This window comes from Bubalus kerabau, chromosome 5 (assembly GCF_029407905.1).
Source record: "Bubalus kerabau isolate K-KA32 ecotype Philippines breed swamp buffalo chromosome 5, PCC_UOA_SB_1v2, whole genome shotgun sequence".
NCBI lineage: Eukaryota > Metazoa > Chordata > Mammalia > Artiodactyla > Bovidae > Bubalus > Bubalus kerabau.
In genome coordinates this window covers 9,478,145-9,501,130 of record NC_073628.1, presented here as the reverse complement: position 1 = coordinate 9,501,130, position 22,986 = coordinate 9,478,145, and the positions used below count along the sequence as shown (strand labels likewise).

The 22,986-nt window shown below is 39.1% G+C and overlaps 1 pseudogene; it reads left to right on the top strand.

Moving 5' to 3' along the window:
- LOC129654136 (solute carrier family 22 member 10-like) lies at positions 1-22,512 on the top strand (annotated as a pseudogene).
- The last annotated feature ends 474 nt before the right edge of the window (positions 22,513-22,986 follow it).

The window sequence follows — 22,986 nt, the reverse complement described above, 5'->3', positions numbered from 1 at the left end:
TTGCCCTTTGAGAAGCTCCAGGATGAAATTGGTGGCCTGGGGAAATTCCAGATCCTTCAGATGCTTTTAGCCTTGCCTTCTCTCATGATGATAGCATGCCATATACTGCTGGAGAACTTCACTGCAGCTGTTCCAGGGCATCGCTGCTGGGTCCACATCCTCACTAATGCCACTGTCTCTGATAATGACACTGGGACCCTCAGCCTTGATGTCCTCCTGAGAATTTCCATCCCCTTGGATTCTAACTTGAAGCCAGAGAAATGTCATCGCTTCCTCCACCCACAGTGGCAGCTCCTAAATGGGATCTTTCCCGACATGAGTGACTTGTACACAGAGCCCTGTGTGGATGGCTGGGTGTATGATTGCTGCTTGTTCTCCTCCACCATCATGACTGAGGTAAAGCCTCATTTACTATTGTGAGTACATGGTCTGGGTGTTTAGAATAACAGCATAAATACTGTTCAAGTGGTTAGTATTAGTGTAACCACCTGTCTTTCATTCTTTCAGCAATAATGATTGCTTACCTTTTTAAAAGCCAAGCACTTAAAATTGAGGACAGTGAAATCAACCAACTGGATATGAATTCTAATATCACAAAGCTTTACCTTTAGTATAAAGACTGGTGATTAGACAAGTAATTACTTGTGAAAAATTATTCTTACCCACTTGTTCTCAATCTAGTTGCAAATTGGAAATATTATTTTTTATTAGAACATATTTCAATACCCTGGTTACTTGTCAGAGAAACAGACTGGAGTATATTTCACTCTAGATGTGAAATCTAGACTTCAATATTTTTAAAAAAACTCAATGTTTCCTTACACTGGGACGACCCAGAAGGATGGTACAGGGAGGGAGGAGGGAGGAGGGTTCAGGATGGGGAACACATGTATACCTGTGGCAGATTCATGTTGATATATGGCAAAACCAATACAATATTGTAAAGTTAAAAAGAAAAAACTCAATGTTTTCAATGTGTGGCAAAGGTTAAGGACCTCTAGGGTATGCAGTGCTAAGTGAATATAAAGACGGATCCTGTTATAACCTAGAAGACTTGGTTGAGAAATTCTAGAAAAGCCATGCTTAAACTGAGACTTGAATGATATAGATGAATAAACATAGTAAAAAAAAAAAACAGAATGTGTTCATGAAGGGCACATTGAGGGATTATGAGATGCTGTGAAGCTCCTTTGTGCTGGTTTTCTTCTCTTCCAGTGGGACTTTGTATGTGATCATCAGTCACAGAAATCAGTGGTTCAATCCCTAGTCATGGCTGGAATGCTGGTGGGGAGGCCTCATAAATGGCCAGCTCTCAGACAGGTGAGTGTCTCCACATCATAGCTGCCCTTCCTCTGGGGTGAGTTGCCTTGGTTCCCAGGGAGCTATGGATGGAAATGCAGAATTCAACTCATTGTGATGAATGACATTTTGTTGCCACAGAGCTCTGTGTACTGGACACAGAAATATTATCTCCACAAGATTTGGGGTATATTCCAGAACAGTATTTAGAGGGTAAGTATCATAACACTTCCTCCAGAAATATGAGGAAGAGTTATCTATGGGAACAGAAAGGAAGGTGCTTCAAGACAGGAGGTCCAGCTTCTTTAAAAACACAGATATAGAGAACAGCACTGCTGGCCTTTGCCATGATTTTTGTGTTAAGTCCCTACTGGACTCAATGAGCTAAATGCTTATGGGTTCCCACATTGGTCATCATGTCTTGGTTGCCCCACCATAACTGGTAGGCATTTCTATAAAACCTGGTGCATAGTCAGGTAATACTGGAATTGTAAAATAATTGTGGTTGTAACCTGGATGTTTATCTTGCTTTTATTTTTCTCTTTAATTTTTAAATTATATTATTATTATTTTTTTTTTTACTTTACAATATTGTATTGGTTTTGCCATACATCAACATGCATCCATCATGGGTGTACATGTGTTCCCCATCCCAAACCCCCCTCCCACCTCCCTCCCCATACCATCCCTCTGGGTCATCCCAGTGCACCAGCCCCAAGCTTCCTGTATCCTGCATTGAACCTGGACTGGCGATTCATTTCTTATATGGTATTATACATGTTTTACTGCCATTCTCCCAAATCATCTCCCCCCCCGCCTCTCCCACAGAGTCCAAAAGACTGTCCTATACATCTGTGTCTCTTTTGCTGTCTCGCATACAGGGTTGTCGTTACCATCTTTCTAAATTCCATATATATGCGTTAGTATACTGTATTGGTGTTTTTCTTTCTGGCTTACTTCACTCTGTATAATAGGCTCCAGTTTCATCCACCTCATTAGAACTGATTCAAATGTATTCTTTTTAATGGCTGAGTAATACTCCATTGTGTATATGTACTACAGTGTTCTTATCCATTCATCTGCTGATGGACATCTAAGTTGCTTCCATGTCCTGGCTATTATAAACAGTGCTGCGATGAACATTGGGGTACACGTGTCTCTTTCAATTCTGGTTTCCTCGGTGTGTATGCCCAGCTTATATAAGCCTTGTATTAAGTATTCATGCAATCACATATTTTCTTAGTATAAGGTAATTAATCTATAGACCTCAGGAGTCACAATTTGTGGTGTGATAAGTTTGGGTTATCCTGTGCCAGCAGTGTCCATCCTGAAGTAAGAGACAATGATGTCAGACTCAAGTCTTTCACAGGAGAAATGAGAGACTTAAAGTATCCCTTACCATCCATAAGCCTAATGCCATTTTATCTTTCACCTGAAAATTGTGAACTTTGTATGCAATTACCCCAAATGTAATTCACAAAAGAGTTGACAGTATTCTGACCAAAGCCTTTATGATAATTCACAATAAAGTGCCTTTTGATGCTACTGTGAGTGGAATTGTTCTCTTTAATACTTTTTTCACATATTTCATTGCTAGTGTATAGAAATGCAATTGATTTCTGTATGTTGATTTTGTATCCTGTAACTTCACCGAATTTGTAGACTAGTTATAACAAATTTTTGGTTGAGTCTTTAGAATTTTCTGTGTATAGGATGATAGCATCTGCAAACAGAGAGAACTTAATTCTTCCTTTCCAACTTCTATGGCTTTTTCTTGCCTGCTTTCTCTGATTACAACTTACAATATTATGTTAAATGTGACCTGTGTGAGTGGGCACCCTTTTTTTTTCCTAAGCTTAGAGGAAAATCCTTCAACCTGTCAGCATTATGATATTAGCTGAGGATTTGTCATGTATGGCCTTTATTATGTTGAAGTACATTTCTTCTATACCCAATTAATTATTTTTATCACTAAAGGATGTAGGATTTTGTCTGTATCTCTTGAGATGATCATACTAATTTACCTTTCATTCCATTATGTGGTTTTTCACATTTATTGATTCACATATCTTAAGTAATCCTTACATCCTGGGGGTGAATTCCACTTGATCATGTTTTATGATCCTTTTAGTGTGCTATTGAATTTGGTTTACTAATATTTTGTTGAGAATGTTTTGCATCTGTATTCAGCAGAGATGTTGGTCTGCAGTTTTCTTGGAGTGTCCTTATCTGACTTTGGAATCAGAAAAGTGGTGGATTTCTAAAATCAGTTTGAGAGTGTTTCCTCCTCTTCAAATTTTTTGGAAGTGTTTGAAAGGAACTGGTTTGATTCATTTTTAAATGTTTGGTAGAATTCACCTGTGAAACCTCTTGTCCAGGTTTTGCATTGTTTTTCTTTCTTTCTTTCTTTTTTTTTTTTTTGTGAGAAGGGGTGATTTATATTACTGATTTAATCTCCTTAGTTATTATTGGTCTGTTCAGATTTTTCCATTTCTTTATGATTCAGTCTTGGTAGATTGTATGTGTCTAGGAACTTATCCATTTCTTATAGGTTAGCCTTTTTTTATTAAAGGTTTTATTTTATTTTATTAAAGGTTTATTTATTTTATTAAAACACAGAAATATTTGAGTTAGTACCTTATAACCCTGTGTCTCCTCTTTCATTTTTAATTTTTTATTTGAGTCTTCTCTCTAACTTTCTTAATCTGGCTAAACATTGTTGAAAACAAAGTAATGAGGTCCACCAATATTATTGTATTTCTGTCTATTTCTCCTTTCACGTATGTTAGTATTTGCTTAATATATTGAGGTGCTCTGGTGTTAGTTGCATAATTATTTATTACTGATATATCATCTTGATAAATGGTTCCTTTATCATTATGTAATGCACTTTTTTGTGTCTTCTTACCATTTTTGGTTGGAGTCTATTTTGTCTGATATAAGTATCAGACAAAAAAATTCTCATTTAATTGTACCCTGTATAGAGTATCCTTTCCTGTCCCATCACTTTGAGCCTATGTATGTCTTTAAAGCTGAAGTGAGCCTCTTGTAAGGAGAATATAGTTCAGTCCTTTTCTAAAGAATCCATTTAGTGACTCTCTCTTTTGATGGGAAAATTCAACCCATTTGCTTTTAATTGTTAATAAGTTGGCTTCCCTGGTGGCTCAGTGATAAAGAATCCACCTGCCAATGCAGAAGACACAAGAAACATGGCTTAAATCCTTGGGGTGGGAAGATCCCCTGGAGTAGGAAGTGGCAACCCACTCCAGTATTCTTGCCTACAGAATTCCATGGGCAGAGGAGCCTGATGGGCTACAGACCACGGGGTCACAAAGAGTTGGATGTGACTGGGGACAATAACAAGCAACAATGCTGAAAATGTTGCTTTTTCTCTTTCATCTTCAATATTAAAATGGCTACACAAAAATTCACCAACTTTGATAAGTTTTTAAAATGCACATTGCTATGGCAGCTGTCAGAATATCAGGTAACAAAATTATTTTGAATGAAGTTAAAGACAACTAAGTACTGCTAGGGCCATCTTATGGGGGAGAAATGAATGACCCTTTGACCAACCCAACATGAACACCAATTCTTCTTGAACTTTTCCATGAAACAGAAGAGGAGGAAAGCTCCCTAACTCACTCTATGGGACCAGTGCTGCTCTGATATCAAAGACAGATAATGACATCACAAGAAAACAACAGAGCAACATCCTTTATGAACAGAAAATCTGCAGCAAAATGCTAGCAGACTGAATCCAACTGCATATTTAAAAAGTTGTATACCATGAACAAATAGGATTTATCCCAGGAATGCAAAGGTAGTTCATCATAAGAAAATCAATCAATGTAATATAGCACTTTAATAGAAAAAGAAAGCATAATTTCAATTGATACATTTTATAAAATGTACAATTCAGCATTTTATAAAACCTAGCACTCTTTCATGATAAAAATAAGACTACTAAGAATAAAAGGGAACCCAACAAGTTAAAGGGTATTTAAGAAAAAAACTACAACTAACATTAAGCTCAATGGTGAAAGGAAAACTTTCACAATAACTTCGGGAGCAAGTCAAGGATGTCTGCTTTCACTGTTGCTAATCAACATTGTATTGAAGAATCTAATTAATTAGATAAGAAAGAGAAATTAAATATATCCAAATTGAAAAGAAAAACTTTAGTCTACCTATATTTGTAGATGACATGATTATACAAATTTAAAATTCCAAAGAATGCACAAGACAGCTATTAGAGTTCATGAACGAATTCAACAAAGTTGTAGGGTACAAGAAAAACACACAATTATATAACCACAATGAACAAGCAGAAAATGAAATTGAGAAAGTTATTACACTTACAATATCTTCTAAAAGAATAAACTACCTATCAATAAAATTAATCTAAGAGGTAAAAGATTTGTATACTGTAAACTATAAAGCCTTGCTGAAAGAAATAGAAAAGCCCTAAACAAATGGAAAGGAATCCCGTGTTAATGCTGTAGGAAGACTTAATGTTGGCCACTAGTCAATCTACTTAATGCAATCAAGAGTTTCAGTGAAATCCCTATCAAAATTCCAACATTGTTTTCTGTAGAAATGGAAAAGCTGAACTTTAAGTTCATACGAATTTGGAGCTCCAAAGAGCCAAACAATGTTAAAAAGAAGGATAAATTCAGAGGACCCACACTTTTTGGTTTCAAAACTACTACAAAACTGCCGTAACCAAATATTACAGTACTGGCATAAGGATAGAGGAGAGGCACAAACCAACAAAAAGGAACTCAGTCCAGAAATGAAATTGTACATTTAGAGCCAACTGACTTTTGTCAAGTGTGCCAAGATCACTCAGCATGGAAAAGAAAAATGTTTTCAGGAAATGGTATTGAACCGCTAAATATCCATGTTCACACCTGCAAATTCACTTCAGTCATGTCCGACTCTTTGCGACCCTCTGGACTGTAGCCCTCCAGGCTCCTATGTCCATGGGATTCTCCAGGCAAGAACAGTGGAGTAGGTTGCTGTGCCCTTCTCCAGAGGGTCTTCCCAACCTAGGGATTGAACCTGCGTTTCTTAATGTCTCCTGCATAGGCATGCATTTTTTTTTTTTACCACTAGTGCCACCTAATAAGCCCCTAAATGCCCATATGAAATAATAAAAAAAAAAGTTTACTCTTCTCTCACTCTATATGCAAAAGTTGAGTGAATTAATAACCTATGTGTAAGAGTTAAAACTTTAAAACTCTTAAAGGAAGCATAGAAGTGAATCTTCATAACCTTGTATTTGGTAATGGATTCTTAGACATGCAGATCACAAACAACAAAAGAAAAATAGCTTAATCAGACTTCACCAAAATTAAAAACCTTGTGCATCAAAAGTTATTATCAAGAGAATAAAAGATAACCTACAAGTTGGGTGAAAATATTTTAAAATAATACAGCTGATAAGTATTTAATATCCAGAATATATGAACCATTCAATAACAAAATGATAAACCAATTTAAAAATTAGCAAAGGACTTGAATATATTTCTATAAAGAAGATATACAAGTAGTTGATAAGCACATGAAAAGATCCCAACCTCATCACTTATTAAATAAATGCAAGTCAAAACTGTATGGCAAACCATATCACACCTACTAGGATGGCTATAATTTTATTATTTTTTATTTTTTAATATAAATGTATTTATTTTAATTGGATGGCTATAATTTTTAAAAAGCAGAAAAAGTAAGTGTTGATGAGCAAGTAGAGAAATTGAAACCCTCATTCAATGACAGTGGAAATATAAAATGATGAATCCTCAATAGACATGAATTTGAGCAAGTTTCAGAAGATAGTGAAGGACAGGGAAGCCTGGTGTGCAGAGTCAGACACAACTTAGTGACTGAATAACAACAACAAGATGGGAAACAGTTTGGCAGATTGTCAAATGGCATTAAAACATGTATAATATCATATAAGAAATGAATCGCCAGTCCAGGTTCGATGCAGGATACAGGAAGCTTGGGGCTGGTGCACTGGGATGACCCAGAGGGATGGTATGGGGAAGGAGGTGGAAGAGGGGTTCAGGATGGGGAACATGTGTACAACCATGGCGGATTCATGTTGATGTATGGCAAAACCAATACAATATACAATATTGTAAAGTTAAAAAAAAAAAAAAAATTAAAAAAACAAATTAAAAAAAAAAAGTCTAAACAGAATTTTCACATGAACCAGCAATTCCATTCCTAGGTATATACTCTAAAAAATTAAAAACAGCGAGTTTGATAGCTGTACATCAGTATTCATTACAACATTATTTATAATACCTGAAGGTGGTGATCCAAGCATGCATCAGCAGATTAATGGGTAAACAAATATGGTGAATATACACAATAGGATATTATTCATCCTGAAAATAGAATGATGTTCTGGTACTTGGTACAACATAAATAAACTATGAAAAAAATACGCTGAATGAAATAAACCAGGCACAGAAGGACAAACGTATGCATCCACTTACAAAAGAACAATCTTTCTGACCGTTGGGGTTTTAAGCAGGAGGTGTCCAAAAAGTTACCGCAGGGATAACTGGCTTGCCCCGGCCAAGCGTTCACAATGATGTCGCTTTTTGATCCTTCGATGTCAGCTCTTCCTATCACTGTGAAACAGAATTCACAAGAACTAGCTAAGACTAGGCAAATTAGTGGAGGCAGAAAGTAGATTTAAGGTATCAGAAGAATAAGGTGAATGAAGAGTTATAAACTAATGATTGCAGAATATGAACTCTGTATCTAATTCTGTCAGTTTTATTTCATGTATTTCAAGCTTTTGTTGAGTTCATATACATTTGACCTTTTCAGCATTATTTCTGCAAATGTCTTTTGTTTTGAAATTTGTTTTATTTGATGATAATGTAAAGACACCAGGCATCTTATAATTACTATTTGAACTAAATATTTTTTTTTACTGTCAATTTACTTTCAACCCACAATATTTTAAGTACTATTGTACTTAAAATTAGGTCTTTTTTTAACCCTTTGATAATCTCCCTCATGTGATAGATGGTTTAGGTCATTAGCAACTTGTTTGATGTGATTATTGTTATGATTCATTTCAGTCTATCACTTTAATTTTTTCTACATAATTTTCTTTTTTAATATTTTATTTTATTTTTTAACTTTACAATATTGCATTGGTTTTGCCATATATCAACATGCATCCACCACAGATATACACGTGTTCCCCATCCTGAACCCTCATCCCTCCTCCCTCCCCGTACCATTTTCTTGATGATTATGTTGTTGTTGTTGTTCAGTTGTTCAGTCCATGGGGTTGACTCTGCAACCCCGTGGACTGCAGCACACCAGGCTTCCCTGTCCTTCCCTGTCCTTCTCCCAGAGTTTGCTCAAACTCACATCCATTGAGTCAGTGATGTCATCCAACCATCTCGTCCTCTGTTGTCCCCTTCTCCTGCCTTCAATCTTGATGATAATAATGATTACTAAAATGCTTATCTGGTATTATTTTTGTTCCTATGTTTTTACATTTTCCAGTTTTTTTGGTGGACTATTTGAATTTTTAAAGAATTCTATTTAAAACCTTTCAGAGGAATTCTGAATCCCAAAATTTGTACATTAGTTTTTATTACTGGGTGTATATATTAGCACATCCTATGTAGTCCAAGTCATATACACTAAGGTCCCCTTTTCCTGATGCCCAAGGAAAACCAAATTCCCTTTTCCTCATTCATCTTTCACCTTCTTTTCCCCTTGATTCACCATCTTACTTTAATCTTTCCCCTGAAAAAATTATGTAATTTCTTCTATCTGGCTTATGGAGCTCATACTGTTCTAGGAAAGCATGTTGCTTGAGAACTGAAAATCCAGATTCAATTGAGTGATTTTACATAAAGCTTTAACAACTTTAATGCATTGTTCCATGATACTTTGCAGTGGCTCAGGACTTCCCTAGTGGCCTGGACATTGAAGAATCTGTCTGCAATGCAGGAAACTTGGGTTCGATCCCTGAGTCCAGGAGATCATCTGGAGAAGGGAATGGCAACCCACTCCGGTATTCTTGCCTGGAGAATTCCATGGACAGAGGAACCTAGCAGTCTATACAGTCCATGGGGTTGCAAAGAGTCAGACATGACTGAGCAACTAACATTTTCTTTTTTCAGCTGTAATTTAGAGACTCAAGTATACTTTTAGCTCCATGTGTTCTAGACACTCTAGAGACTCTCTACTTTGCTAGATACACATACTTGTAAAATGGATGTTTACGGTAATACTCAGTTCAGTTCAGTTCAGTTCAGTCGCTCAGTAGTGTCTGACTCTTTGCGGCCTCATGAACTGCAGCAACCCAGGCCTCCCTGTCCATCACCAACTCCTGGAGTTCACCCAAACTCACATCCATCGAGTCAGTGATGCCAGAATCTACCCAAACCCATGTGCATCGAGTCGGTGATGCCATCCAGCCATCTCATCCTCTGTCGTCCCCTTTTCCTCCTGCCCCCAATCCCTCCCAGCATCAGAGTCTTTTCCAGAGTCAACTCTTTGCATGAGGTGGCCAAAGTATTGGAGTTTCAGCTTTAGCATCATTCCTTCCAAAGAACACCCAGGACTGATCTCCTTTATGATGGACTGGTTGGATCTCCTTGTAGTCCAAGGGACTCTCAAGAGTCTTTTCCAACACTACAGTTCAAAAGCATCAATTCTTCGGCTCTCAGTTTTCTTCACAGTCCAACTCTACATCCATACATGACCACTGGAAAAACCATAGCCTTGACTAGATGGACCTTTGTTGGCAAAGTAATGTCTGTGCTTTTGAATATGCTATCTAGGTTGGTCATAACTTTCCTTCCAAGGAGTAAGCGTCTTTTAATTTCATGGCTGCAATCACCATCTGCAGTGATTTTGGAGCCCCCCAAAATAAAGTCTGACACTGTTTCCACTGTTTCCCCATCTATTTCCCATGAAGTGATGGGACCAGATGCCATGGTTTTAGTTTTCTGAATATTGAGCTTTAAGCCAACTTCTTCACTCTCCTCTTTCACTTTTATCAAGAGTAATACAGTAATATTACAATTTCCAATACTGGGGTTTCTTTAATATGATATCACTTGATGTCAATTGCCTCCTGCTGACTACAGAATGAAGTTTTTAGATCCTTAGGCTACTATATAGACAAAGAGTGTTACTTTTGGGGAAATGTGTTGATTTAGCTCTTGTTTTTTCAAGATTTCAGGTTCATGAATCACTTGTTAAAACACTCTCTAAATTTCAGAGTATGCTTTTGCTTTCTGAGTTTCTTACCATGTATTACTATTACTCCCATAATCTAAGCTGACTCTCTTGTTTCTTAGGTTTGGGCGAAAGTTGATTCTCAGGTGCTGTTTGCTCCAGCTTGCCATCTCTGGGACCTGTGTAACCTTTGCTCCCACCTTCCTCATTGACTTCTTACTATGCTTCTGGTCAGGTTGTTCTGCTGTGGTCATCATAGCAAATAACAACATGCTTGGTAAGTCCACAACTGTGATCTAAATCCATTTTCCAAGTCTTGAATTTGACCTTGAAATTTCACCTTTATCTGACATTAGTATCTCAATTGGGTTTCTTTCAGTTATAGAGTGGATAAGTTCCCAGTCAAAACCCATAGTAATGACACTGTTATCCTGTACCTTTAGTATCGGACAGATGATGCTGGGAGGACTGGCTTTTGTCTTTTGAGAGTGGCACACCCTGCAGCAGACAAAGACCTTTCTTTGTCTTCTTTCTGTCCTCAAGGTATGAGCCTTCTCTCTCACTCGGTCTTATGGGAACCTGAGATGAAAATGCATATTGAATCAGAGTAGTCTTACTCCAGGGATCATATCTAATTGTTTGGAACTAAAACCCATGTCTCTCATCTGTTCACTCTGTGCAAACTGAGATTTGAAAAGCACAACAGGGAGTGACAATGACTTTTCTTCCAGAGAAATCTAAGTATTTTCTGCCATCCTTCTTCATGTATCTTACTCTGTGTAGCAGTCATAGAGTTATTTTAGTGTTATTTTCCTTAATGTAAAATGCACTCAAATATTTAAAAAGTAAGCACCTTTAATATTTTTGGCTTTGGAATGAATCACATTATGGCAAAGTTTTTATTTTCATTTTTGTAGGTGAAATTGGATAAAAGGAAGAGGCAACAAATTTATCCATATAGTTAGCTGACATAATAGGAGCATAGTTTTTTCCAGTAATAAAACTGGCATGCAGTTTAGGTACTTTACATCATATGTTCAGCAGTCCCTACCCTCTTAGATAATTTTATCATTTATTTATGCTTCATCTTTACACTTAAAACCAGTCTAGGGAGAATCAGATTTCATCAATCATAAAGAAATGACTATAGATTTAATACACTGAGAGGAGTTTAGGGAGAGAGGAAAGTGCAATCCATGCCAGACACAACCGTTATCTCATTCTAGTCTCATAACAGGCCCACAAGGATGGTGGCGTTACTTTCTCCACTGTATTGATGAGAAAACTGAAACTAATTTAAATTAGTGGCTCATCTGTGTACTTAGCGACTAACAACAGGTTACTAAGAGCAGTTCATGGCTGGAGTACTTGCACATGTTGTTGGGCTTTAAGCTTACATAATTGGGGGGCTTTTAAAAAAAGAATATTTTATAAATACATACTGTGAGGACAAATTTGATAGAACCTAAGACAAACTTTGAAAGGGAATTATGCATGTGGAAGACTCTCAAGCTTAAGCCTCATAAGCTTCTTGGAAAATCTGCTGATTAAGCACAGGGGAAATTTGACTCCCAAGTCTGTATGAGACTGCGTGTGCTATACCTTTCAGGTGGAATGCCCACAATAGTCATTCGAGTATTTCCTTGTATTTGTATAAAAGAACATAATTTCTTTCCTAATCCAACAACTGAAGTTCTAGATATAGATGAAAAGCAAAAAGTATCTGTTGCCAATAATCAGGTGACAAATAAGCAAGGGAGAGCTGACTGCACTTGTGAGCCCTTCTTTAATCAGGTTGTTGGTTGAATCTGCTCAGTGGCTGATTGTCACAAATAAACCAGATGAGGGCTTAATGAAAATTAAGAAAGTTTCACACGGACATGAAATGAAGAATGCTGAAGAAACCCTGAACATTAAGGTGAGCAGGAAAGGGAAAGTGGTTACTGGGTTGGAGGGAAGAAATAAACTGACACCTGCCTTCTCCTTATTGAGATAGACAAGCTGCTTTTCTAAAAAGGGCAGTTAGTTGAGAATGCAAGCTCAGTTCCCTTATCTTTCATGGCTATATCATGAAAAGAAGCTTTGAGCACTGTACAAGGACTTTGTGATTTAGCTCATTTCCTGATCTGAATCTACAGCGTATGTGCTCTCATGGATCCCTGCCCGGCTCTATGGCCTCATTTTCAAAATATCATTGCTTCTGTCTAATTTCCTGGGGTCTCCTTTAACTCCCTGCATCTTTCTTCATATCACATTCACACTGGCGATTGCATGTGTAATATGCTACACTACGAAAAAAGGGAGCACATCTTTCTTGTCCTGTTGGGTACCTGTGCTTTTCACAATGCCTGGCACTATGCTGACAAGTGATACGTGTTTGTTGTTATTGAAGGGTTTGACAGTGACCATGCAGGAGGATGTGGAGGCAGCACAGACTAAAACTACTGTTTTTCACTTGTTCTGCACACCTAACCTGTGTAAAAGGATGTGTCTCCTGCTCCTTGTCAGGTGGGCTGACAACATTCAAAGAGTGGGGACATGAAGCCATTTATGTCAAAGATTATAATGTGTTGTGAGAGAGGGGGGCATATTTAAAGGTAAATGATGAGGAAAACACACCAAATAAGACTCACATGGAACTGATTATATGATGAACAGTTAGGTTGTATCACACTGTCAGTCTCTTCACTGGAGATGAATGTACTCCATATGTAATCCATCACAGTACAGATTTTGGCACATCAGTTCACTTCAGTTGCTCAGTCGTGTCTGACTTTTTGCAACCCCATGGACTGTAGCACACCAGGCTTCCCTGTCAATCACCAAGCTCCTGGAGCTTGCTCAAAATCATGTACATTGAGTCAATGATGCCATCCAACCATCTCATCCTCTGCTGTCCCCTTCTCCTCCTGCCTTCAATCTTTCCCAGCATCAGGGTCTTATCCAATGAGTCAGTTCTTCCCATTAGGTGGCCAAAGTATTGGAGTTTCAGCTTCAGCATCAGTCCTTCCAATGAATATTCAGGACTGATTCCTTTTAGGATTGACTAGTTTGATCTCCTTGCAGTCCAAGGGACTCTCAAGAGTCTTCTCCAACACCACAGTTCAAAAGCATCAATTCTTTGGCACTCAGCTTTCTTTATAGTCCAACTCACATCCATACATGACTCCTGGAAAAACCATAGCTTTGACTAGATGGACCTTTGTTGGCAAAGTGATATCTCTGTTTTTTAATATTCTGTGCAGATTGGTCATAGATTTTCTTCCAGGGAGCAAGCGTCTTTTAACTTCATGGCTTCAGTCACCATCTGCAGTGACTTTGGAGTCCCCCAAAATAAAGTCTCTCACTGTTTCCACTGTTTTCCCATCTATTTGCCAAGAAGTGATGGGACCGGATGCCATGATCTTAGTTTTTTGAATGTTGAGTTCTAAGCCAACTTTTACACTCTCCTCTTTCACTTTCATCATGAGGCTTTTTAGTTCTTTTGCACTTTCTGCCATAAGGGTGGTATCATCTGCGTATCTGAGTCATTGACATTTCTCCTGGCAATCTTGATTCCAGCTTGTGCTTCATCCAGCCCAGCATTTCACATGAGGTACCTTGCATATAAATTAAACAAGCAGGGTAACAATATACAGCTTTGACATACTCCTCTCCCGATTTGGAACCAGTGTGTTGTTCCATGTCCAGTTCTAACTGTTGCTTCCTGATTCGCATACAGATTTCTCAGGAGGCAGGTCAGGTGATCTGGTATTCCCATCTCTTTCAGAATTTTCCACAGTTTGTTGTGATTCACACAGTCAAAGGCTTTGGCATAGTCAATAAAGCAGAAGTAGATGTTTTTCTGTAACTCTCTTGCTTTTTCCATGATCCAACGGATGTTGGCAATTTGATCTCTGGTTCCTCTGCCTTTTCTAAATCCAGATTGAACATCTGGAAGTCCACAGTTTATGTACTGTTGAAGCCTGGCTTGGAGAATTTTGAGCATTACTTTGCTAGTGTGTGAGATGAGTGCAATCATGCAGTAGTTTGTGCATTCTTTGGCATTTCCTTTCTTTTTTTTTTTTTTGCAAAGTAATAGTTATAAAAGTGAAAATTAAAGGACAATAGAGGACTTAAAAAAATTTTTTTAATTAAAAAAAAAAGAAAGAAAGATTGATCGTAAAAATAGTAAAAATATATCTAGGTCTTTCTCTGGTTTTGTTGTGAGTATTGTGGGTTCAGTTCATTTTTGGCAGTTCCTTAGTCCGACTTATATTTCTCAAGATCTATAGGCCCCTTCCTAGGTAATCCGTAGTAACCACAGGGTTTTAATCTATGGCCTGTAGCTTCCAAGGCGTTTCCCTCTGTTATAGCTTCTTCTGTTTGCTGGTCTCTTCAGTGTCTGATTCCCGCCCTGACACAAAGGGGATGGTTGAGGACACTATTTTTTTTTTTTTAATTTAGGCTCACTTGTTCAGCCGCGCTGTGGGGAGGGAGGGAGGGATGCTGCAAACAGATAACACTGGCGTGCGCTCTCAGTGCCTCAGCCACACTGGGTCTGCCCCCGCTCACTGCGCGTGTAGCCTCCCTGCCCACACTGCTTGGACTCTAGGTTGTTCCCCCGGGAACAATCAGAGGCCGGCCCTGGGCTGAGCTCCCAGGTCCAAGCCGCTCAGGTTCAGGCACTCGGGTAGTCCTCAGAGGCGCAGACTCGGTTGGGCCTGCGTTTTGTGTTCTTCCCAGATCCAAGCAGCTCAGGTGATGAGGTGTTTGGCGGGCGCCAATGCTGCGACTTATCGCCTCCCCGCCACTCGGTTATCTGGGTGTAAAACCGGCGCACCTTCTCAGGCAGCTGTTGACCGTCCAGACCCCCAAGAAGTTTTAGTTAGCAAAGAAGCCTGCTTACAGTTTTATAGATAGTGTCTCTCTGGGGCTGCGATTGCCCCCTTCCGGCTCTGGCTGCCTGTCACCGGAAGGGGAAGGTCTGCAGCCGGCTATCTCTGTTCAGTCCTTTGTTCTGTGCGCGGGCCTGGTGGTGTCTTAGGTTAGGGCTGGCTTTTCGCGTGGTAGATATCCCACAGTCTGGTTTGCTAGCTCAAATTATTTCGCTCAGATAGCGCTCAGGACATTCGGCCCGATTCTTACTCTAAGGGACACAGCCCGCGCCGCACTTCCCTGCCCAGCCCCCGCTTGCTAATGCCGTGTGCAGGCCTCTGCGCTGCTTCTCCGCTGGGGGAGTTACCGTAGGGCTCACAATCCGCGATTTTTAATTGTTTATTTTTTTTTCCCCTCCCTTTTATGTTGCCCTCTGTGCTTCCAAAGCTCGGCACAGATTCGGCAGTGAGAGGGTTTCCTGGTGTTTGGAAACTTCTCTCTTTTTAAGACTCCCTTCCCGGGACGGAACTCCGTCCCTCCCTCTTTTGTCTCTTTTTTTGTCTTTTATATTTTTTCCTACCTCCTTTCGAAGAGTTGGGCTGCTTTTCTGGGTGCCTGATGTCCTCTGCCGGCATTCAGAAGTTGTTTTGTGGAATTTACTCGACGTTTAAATGCTCTTTTGATGAATTTGTGGGGGAGAAAGTGTTCTCCCCGTCCTACTCCTCCGCCATCTTGGCTCCTCCCCTGGCATTTCCTTTCTTTGGGATTGGAATGAAAACTAACCTTTTCCACTTTGGCCACTGCTGAGTTTTCCAAATTTTCTGGCATATTGAGTGCAGTACCTTAACAGCATCATCTTTTAGGATTTGAAATAGCCCAACTGGAATTCCATCACCTCCACTAGCTTTCTTAATAGTGATGCTTCCTAAGGCCCACTTAACTTCACATTGCAGAATGTCTGGCTCAAGGTGAGTGAGTGATCACATCATTGTGGATATCTGGGTCATAAATATCTTTTTTGTATAGCTCTTCTCTGTATTCTTGCCACCTCTTTTTAATATCTTCTGCTTCTGTTAGGTCCATACCATTTCTGTTCTTTATTGTGCCTATCTTTACATCAAATGTTCCCTTGGCATCTCTAATTCTCTTGAAGAGATCTCTAGTCTTTCCCTGTCTATTGTTTCCTCTATTTCTTTGCATTGATCACTGAGGAAGACTTTCTTATCTCTCATTGCTGTTCTTTGGAACTCTGCATTCAAAGGGGTATATCTTTGCTTTTCTCCTTTGCCTTTTGCCTCTCTTCTTTTCTCAGCTATTTGTAAGACCTCCTCAGACAACCATTTTGCCTTTTTACATTTCTTTTTCTTGGGGGTGGTCTGGATCACTGCCTCCTCTACAATGTCATGAACCTCTGTTCATAGTTCTTCAAGCACTCTGTCTATCCCATCTAATCCCTGAAATCTGTTTGTTATTTCCACTGTATAATCATAAGGGATTTGATGTAGGTCATACCTGAATGGTCTAGTGGTTTTTCCTATTTTCTTCAATTTAAGTCTGAATTGGCAATAAGGAGTTCATGATCTGAACCACAGTCAGCTCCCAGTCTTGTTTTTGCTGACTGTATAGAGCTTCTCCATCTTTGGCTGCAAAGAATATAATCAGTCTGATTTCAGTATTGACCAAAATAGGAGAAAACTTTGCAAACTGTAATATGAAAAGATCAAATTGTTGTTGTTCAGTTGCTAAATTGTGTCCAACTCTTTGTGACCCCATGGACTGCAGCACTCCAGGCTCTTTTGTTCTCCACTAGCTCTTGGAGTTTGCTAAAATTCATGTCCATTGAGTCAGTGATGCTATCTAACCATTTCACTCTCTGTCATCCCCCTCTCCTTTTACCTTCAGTCTTTCCCAGCATTAGGGTCTTTTCCAATGAGTTGACTCTCCACATCAGGTGGCCAAAGTATTGGAGCTTCATCAACGGTCCTTTCAGTGAATATTCAGGGTTGATTTCCTTTAGAACTGTCTCGTTTGATCTCCTTGGAGTTCAATGGACTCTCAAAAGTCTTCTCTAGCACCACAATTGAAAAGCATCCATTTTTCAATGTTCAGCTTTCTTTATGTTCCAACTGTCACATCTGTATATCATCACTGGAAAAACCATAGCTTTGATCATATAAACCTAATGTCGGCAAAATGATGTCTCTGCTTTTAATATGCTGTATGGGTTTGTCATAGCTTTCCTTCCAGGGAGCAAACATCTTTTGATTTCACCATCCGCAGTGATTTTGGAGCCCAAGAAAAGAAAATCTGTCACTGCTTCCATTTTTATCTTTCTATTTGCCATGACGTGATGGGACCAGATGTCATCTTAGTTTGTTTCATGTTGAGTTTCAAGCCAGCTTTTTCACTCTCCTCTTTACCCTCGTCAAGACTCTCTTTAGTTCCTCCTCAATTTCTGCCATTAGAATGGTATCATCTGCATATCTGAGGTTGTCAGTATTTCTTCAGGCAACCATGATTCCAGTTTGTGATTCATCCAGCACTGCAATTCACATAATGTATGCTGCATATAAGTTAAATAAGCAGGGTGGCAATATACAACCTTGTCGTACTCCTTTCCCAATTTGGAACCAATCCATTTTTCCATGTCCAGTTCTAACTGTTGCTTCTTGACCTGTGTACAGGTTTCTTAAGAGACAGGTAAAGTGATCTGGTACTCTCATCTCTGTAAGAATTTTCCACAGTTTGTTGTGATCCCCACAGTCAAAGGCTTTAGCCTAATCAATGAAGCAGAGGTAGATGTTTTTCTGGAACTCCCTTGCTTCCTCCATAATCAACCAAATGTTGGCAATTGATCTCTGCCTCTTTGAAACCCAGATGGTACATCTGTACATTCTTGGTTCATGTGCTGCTAAAGCCTAGCTTGAAGGATTTTTAACATAACCTCACTAGCATGTGAAGTGAGCACAATTATGTGGTAGTTTGAACATTTTTGGTACTGCTTTTCATTGGAATTGGAATGAAAACTGACCTTTTCCAGTCCTGTGGCCACTGCTGAGTTTTCCAAATTTGCTGACATATTGAGTGCAGCACTTTAACAGCATCATCTTTTAGGATTTGAAATAGCTTTGCTGAAATTCTATCACCTCCACTAGCTTTGTTCATAGTGATGCTTCCTAAGGCCCACTTGGCCTCACACTCCAGAATGTTTGGCTCTACATAAAAGACCACACCATTGCAGTTATCTGGGTCATTAAGACCTTTTTTGTATGGTTCCTCTGTGTATTCTTGCGATTTCTTCTTAATCTCTTCTGCTTCTTTCAGGTCCTTGCTGTTTCTTTCCTTGCCCTTTATCATGCCCATCCTTGCATGAAATGCTCCCTTGATATCTCCAGTTTTCTTAAAAAGATCTCTATTGTTTTCCTCTTTTCTTTGCATTGTTCACTTAAGAAGTCTTTATCTCTCTTTGATATTCTCTGTAACTCTGCATTAAGTCTGGTATATCTTTTCCGTTCTTCCTTGCCTTTTACTTTTCTTTTCTCAGCTATTTGTAAGGCCTCCTAAGACAACGACTTTGTCTTCTTGTATTTTTTTTCCCCTTTGGAATGATTTTTATTCACTTCCTCCTGTACAATGTTATTAAGTTCTGTTCATAGTTCTTCAGGCACTCTGTCTACAGACCTAATCCATTGCACCTATTTGTTACCTCCATTGCATAATCATAAGAGATTTGATTCAGGTCATACCTGAAATGCCTATTGATTTTCCCTATTTTATTTGATTTAAGTCTGACTTTTGCAATAAGGAGCTGATGATCTGAGCCTCAGTCAGCTCTAGGTCTTATTTTTGCTGACTTTATAGAGCTTCTCCATCTTCAGCTGCAGAGAACATAATCAATATGATTTTGGTATTGACTATCTGGTATGTCTCTGTGTAGCATCATTTTATCTTGGGTTGTTGGAAAATGGTATGTGGTAGGACTAGCATGTTCCATCGACAAAACTCTGTTAGCCTTTGCCCTGCTTCATTTTGTACTCCAAGGCCAAACTTGCCTGTTATTACTGGTGTCTCTTTACCTCCTACTTTTGCATTCAAATCCCCGATGATGAAAAGGACATCGTTTAGGTTTTAGCTCTAGAAGATATTGTAGGTCTTCACAGAACCAGTCAACTTCAGCTTCGTTGGCATCAGAGGTTAAGGCATAGACTTGGATTAGTATAATGTTGAATGATTTGCCTTGGAAGTGAACTGAGATCATTCTATCATTTTTGAGATTGCACCAAAGTATGTTTTTCAGACTCTTGTTGACTCTGAAGGCTACTCCATTTCTTCTAAGGGATTCTTGCACGCCGTAGTTGATATAATGGTAATATGAATTAAATTCACCCATTCCCATCCATTTTAGTTCACTGGTTACTAAGATGTCGATCTTCACTCTTGCCATCTTCTGCTTGACCACGTTCAATTTACCTTGATCCTTCGACCTAACCATCCAGGCTCCTATGCAATATTGTTCTTTTCAGCATCAGACTTTACTTTCACCACCAGACACACCAACAACTGAGTGTTGTTTCCACTTTGGCCCAGATGCTTCATTCTTTCTGGAGCTATGAGTAATTGTCCTTCACTCACTCTTCCCCAGTAGCATATTTGACACCTTCCAACCAGGGGAACTCAACTTCTGGTGTCAAACCTTTTTGCCTTTTCATATTGTTTATGGTATTCTCACGGCAAGAATACTGGAGTGGTTTGCTATTTCCTCCTCCAGTGGACCATGTATTGTCAAAACTCTTCACTATGACCCATCCATCATGTGTGGCCCTGCATGGCATGGATCATAGCTTCATTGAGTTACGTAAGTTCCTTCACCACAACAAGGCTGTGATCCACGAAGGAGGATGAGATCATGAGTATATACAAATCAATGACTATTTCTAAATGTAAAACTGTAACCAACCTGCAGATCAAGATAGAAAGATCCTATTTCCACAGGGGTTCCCCTCAAGTTACCCCATACAGCAATAACCACCACCACTGCCTGACTCTTCTCTCCTCACTTCCCTTTCCTGTGCAAAATAAAAATTAATAACTATTCTGATCTCCTTCACTATAGATGAGTATTTGTTGATCTTGGCCGTTGAGTAGTGTAAATTGATAAAGGGTTCTGTGACAGGCCCTCTCTCCTCATGCTTACTCATGAATATTCACCCATTCTATTGCATGTAACAGTAGGTTGTTCTCTTCCCTAGTGCTTTAGTGTCCACTACATGAATACACTACAATTTCTTTATGTACTTCAATGTTGGTGGACTTCTGTTTCCAATTTGGGGTGTTAGCACCCCAAATCATGTACATTATCTCTTGGGATATAAGTACTTATTTTGAGATCAGAGGGAAATTTTAAAAATTTTTATTATTATTATTATTTACTTTAAATATTGTATTGGTTTTGCCATACATCAACATGAATCCGCCATGGGTGTACATGTGTTCCCCATCCTGAACCCCCCTCCCACCTCCCTCCCCATACCATCCCTCTGGGTCATCCCAGTGCACCAGCCCCAAGCTTCCTGCATCCTGCATCGAATCTGGACTGGCGATTAATTTCTTTTATGATATTATACATGTTTTAATGCCAAGAAAGCTGTGGTATATATACACAATGGAGTATTACTCAGCCATTAAAAAAATACATTTGAATCAGTTCCAATGAGGTGGATGAAACTGGAGCCTATTATACAGAGTGAAGTAAGCCAGAAAGAAAAACACCAATACAGTATTCTAACACATATATATGGAGTTTAGAAAGATGGTAACGATAACCCTGTATGCGAGACAGCAAAAGAGACCCGGATGTACAGAGGGAAATTTTTATATTTAATTCTGAATTTTTGAAGTGTGTGTGTGTGTGTGTGTGTGTGTGTTTAATCCCATACAGGACAATATAGAGCCAATGCCAAGTTTAAAAAATTAACTACTGAATTATACAATTTACCTCTTCCTAGGCATATCCTAGCAGACAAATTCTGCATTTAACTGCATTGTGCTTTTTCAATCTTTTATCTACCCACTGGGCTATAGACATAGGTTTCTTAATCTAGACAATCAGCTTAAGATTTCTTTACTCTAGACAATAAGAATAGGGGGAAAAAAGTAGAGATAATGGTCAAGAAAGGACTTACTTTCTTGGGATTGCTGTGATCTGTGTGTTTCTTCCATTGAAATGTCTAAGTCTAGCTCTCTCTGGGTGTAGCAGATCTTTAAAGTGGATTCCTTTCCCTTAGCTCTTTCCTGAGTAAATTGTAGATCCCCAGTGGGAACTTTTGATTCCCTTTCATATCGTGTAGTTGATGCATGCTTGTTTGCCTGAATTCTTACATTTCTCTTGGCCCTAAGAAATCAGACATGAACTTAAATTCCCTAGAATTGTGTTAGGTACCAGACACTGTGCTCCCAGGTTAAGGGGACACAGTAGTATTTTTGCTGCTTCAACCACTAGTTGAGAAAAAGGAAATTGTTTATAGTACTGAGGTTGGTGAAGGAAAGGGAGGACTCAGAGCATACTGACAACTCTTAAGAAAGAAATCCTTCTCTAAGTTTTACCCTTCTATATCCAGCTTCTATACACCATCCAATATAGTGACTTGATCAAGTTATGCTTTCGTTTCACTGCCAACTCTATACTAAGTGACTCAGACAAAAGAATGACAGGAGTATTATCTTCACTATTGTCATATAATTATTTTTGGTAGCTTTATAATTACAACCTTAAAATGACATATTGTACAGGCTGGGTCTTTATCCTTTAGGCTTGACCATTGACTGCCTGGGTCAATACAATCATAGACTGCAGCTCTAAAGCTGGGCTCTAAATCCTATGGTTTGTGTCTTCCCTTTTCTGTTCACTACAGCTTAGGATGCACAATACCTTTGTTTGGCATCTTTATGAATCTACAGCTCTTCGGGAGCAATATTTTCCTGTTCCAGGTAATCTTTGTAACTGTCTCAGCCTGAAGCCTTGAATTTTTACCACTGAATCATATGGGCCGTTGACCAACCCAGACACTGTTCATGTTCCTGGTGGGACTTACCCTTTTCCCCAACACCTTTGTGCCCCAACGTTAAAGAAGACTGGACTCTGGGGAAAGAAAGTGTCTTTTTCTCATCCTTCAGAGGTTATATTGGTCACACTTATCTGAAGCCAGTAGAAAAGAGAGGTCCTAATTAAGGGCTAAGTATTCCCACAAGCCAAACTGATGAGAAATTCTGCTAGTAAGTTGTTGGGGGTAGAGCCAAAGGTCAGTAAGGGGTAGCTTAGACATATATTTATCTTCATCATATCCTAAAATATCTGTAAACTGGTACCATTTCATCCTCACACTTCCTCTAGGACAGTTGATATTCAGTTGCCTTTTGTCCATTCACACTGCTAATAACATAGAGGGGTGCGGCCTTGCAATTATACCCCAGGTGAGGACACAGTAGGGTCACTCCCTCTGTTTGGGCTCTTAATTACCAGCTTTGAGGACTGGTCTACTTCCCCATCTCTGATGTATCCAGGACGTGGAAGCAACCTAGATGTCCATCAGCAGATGAATG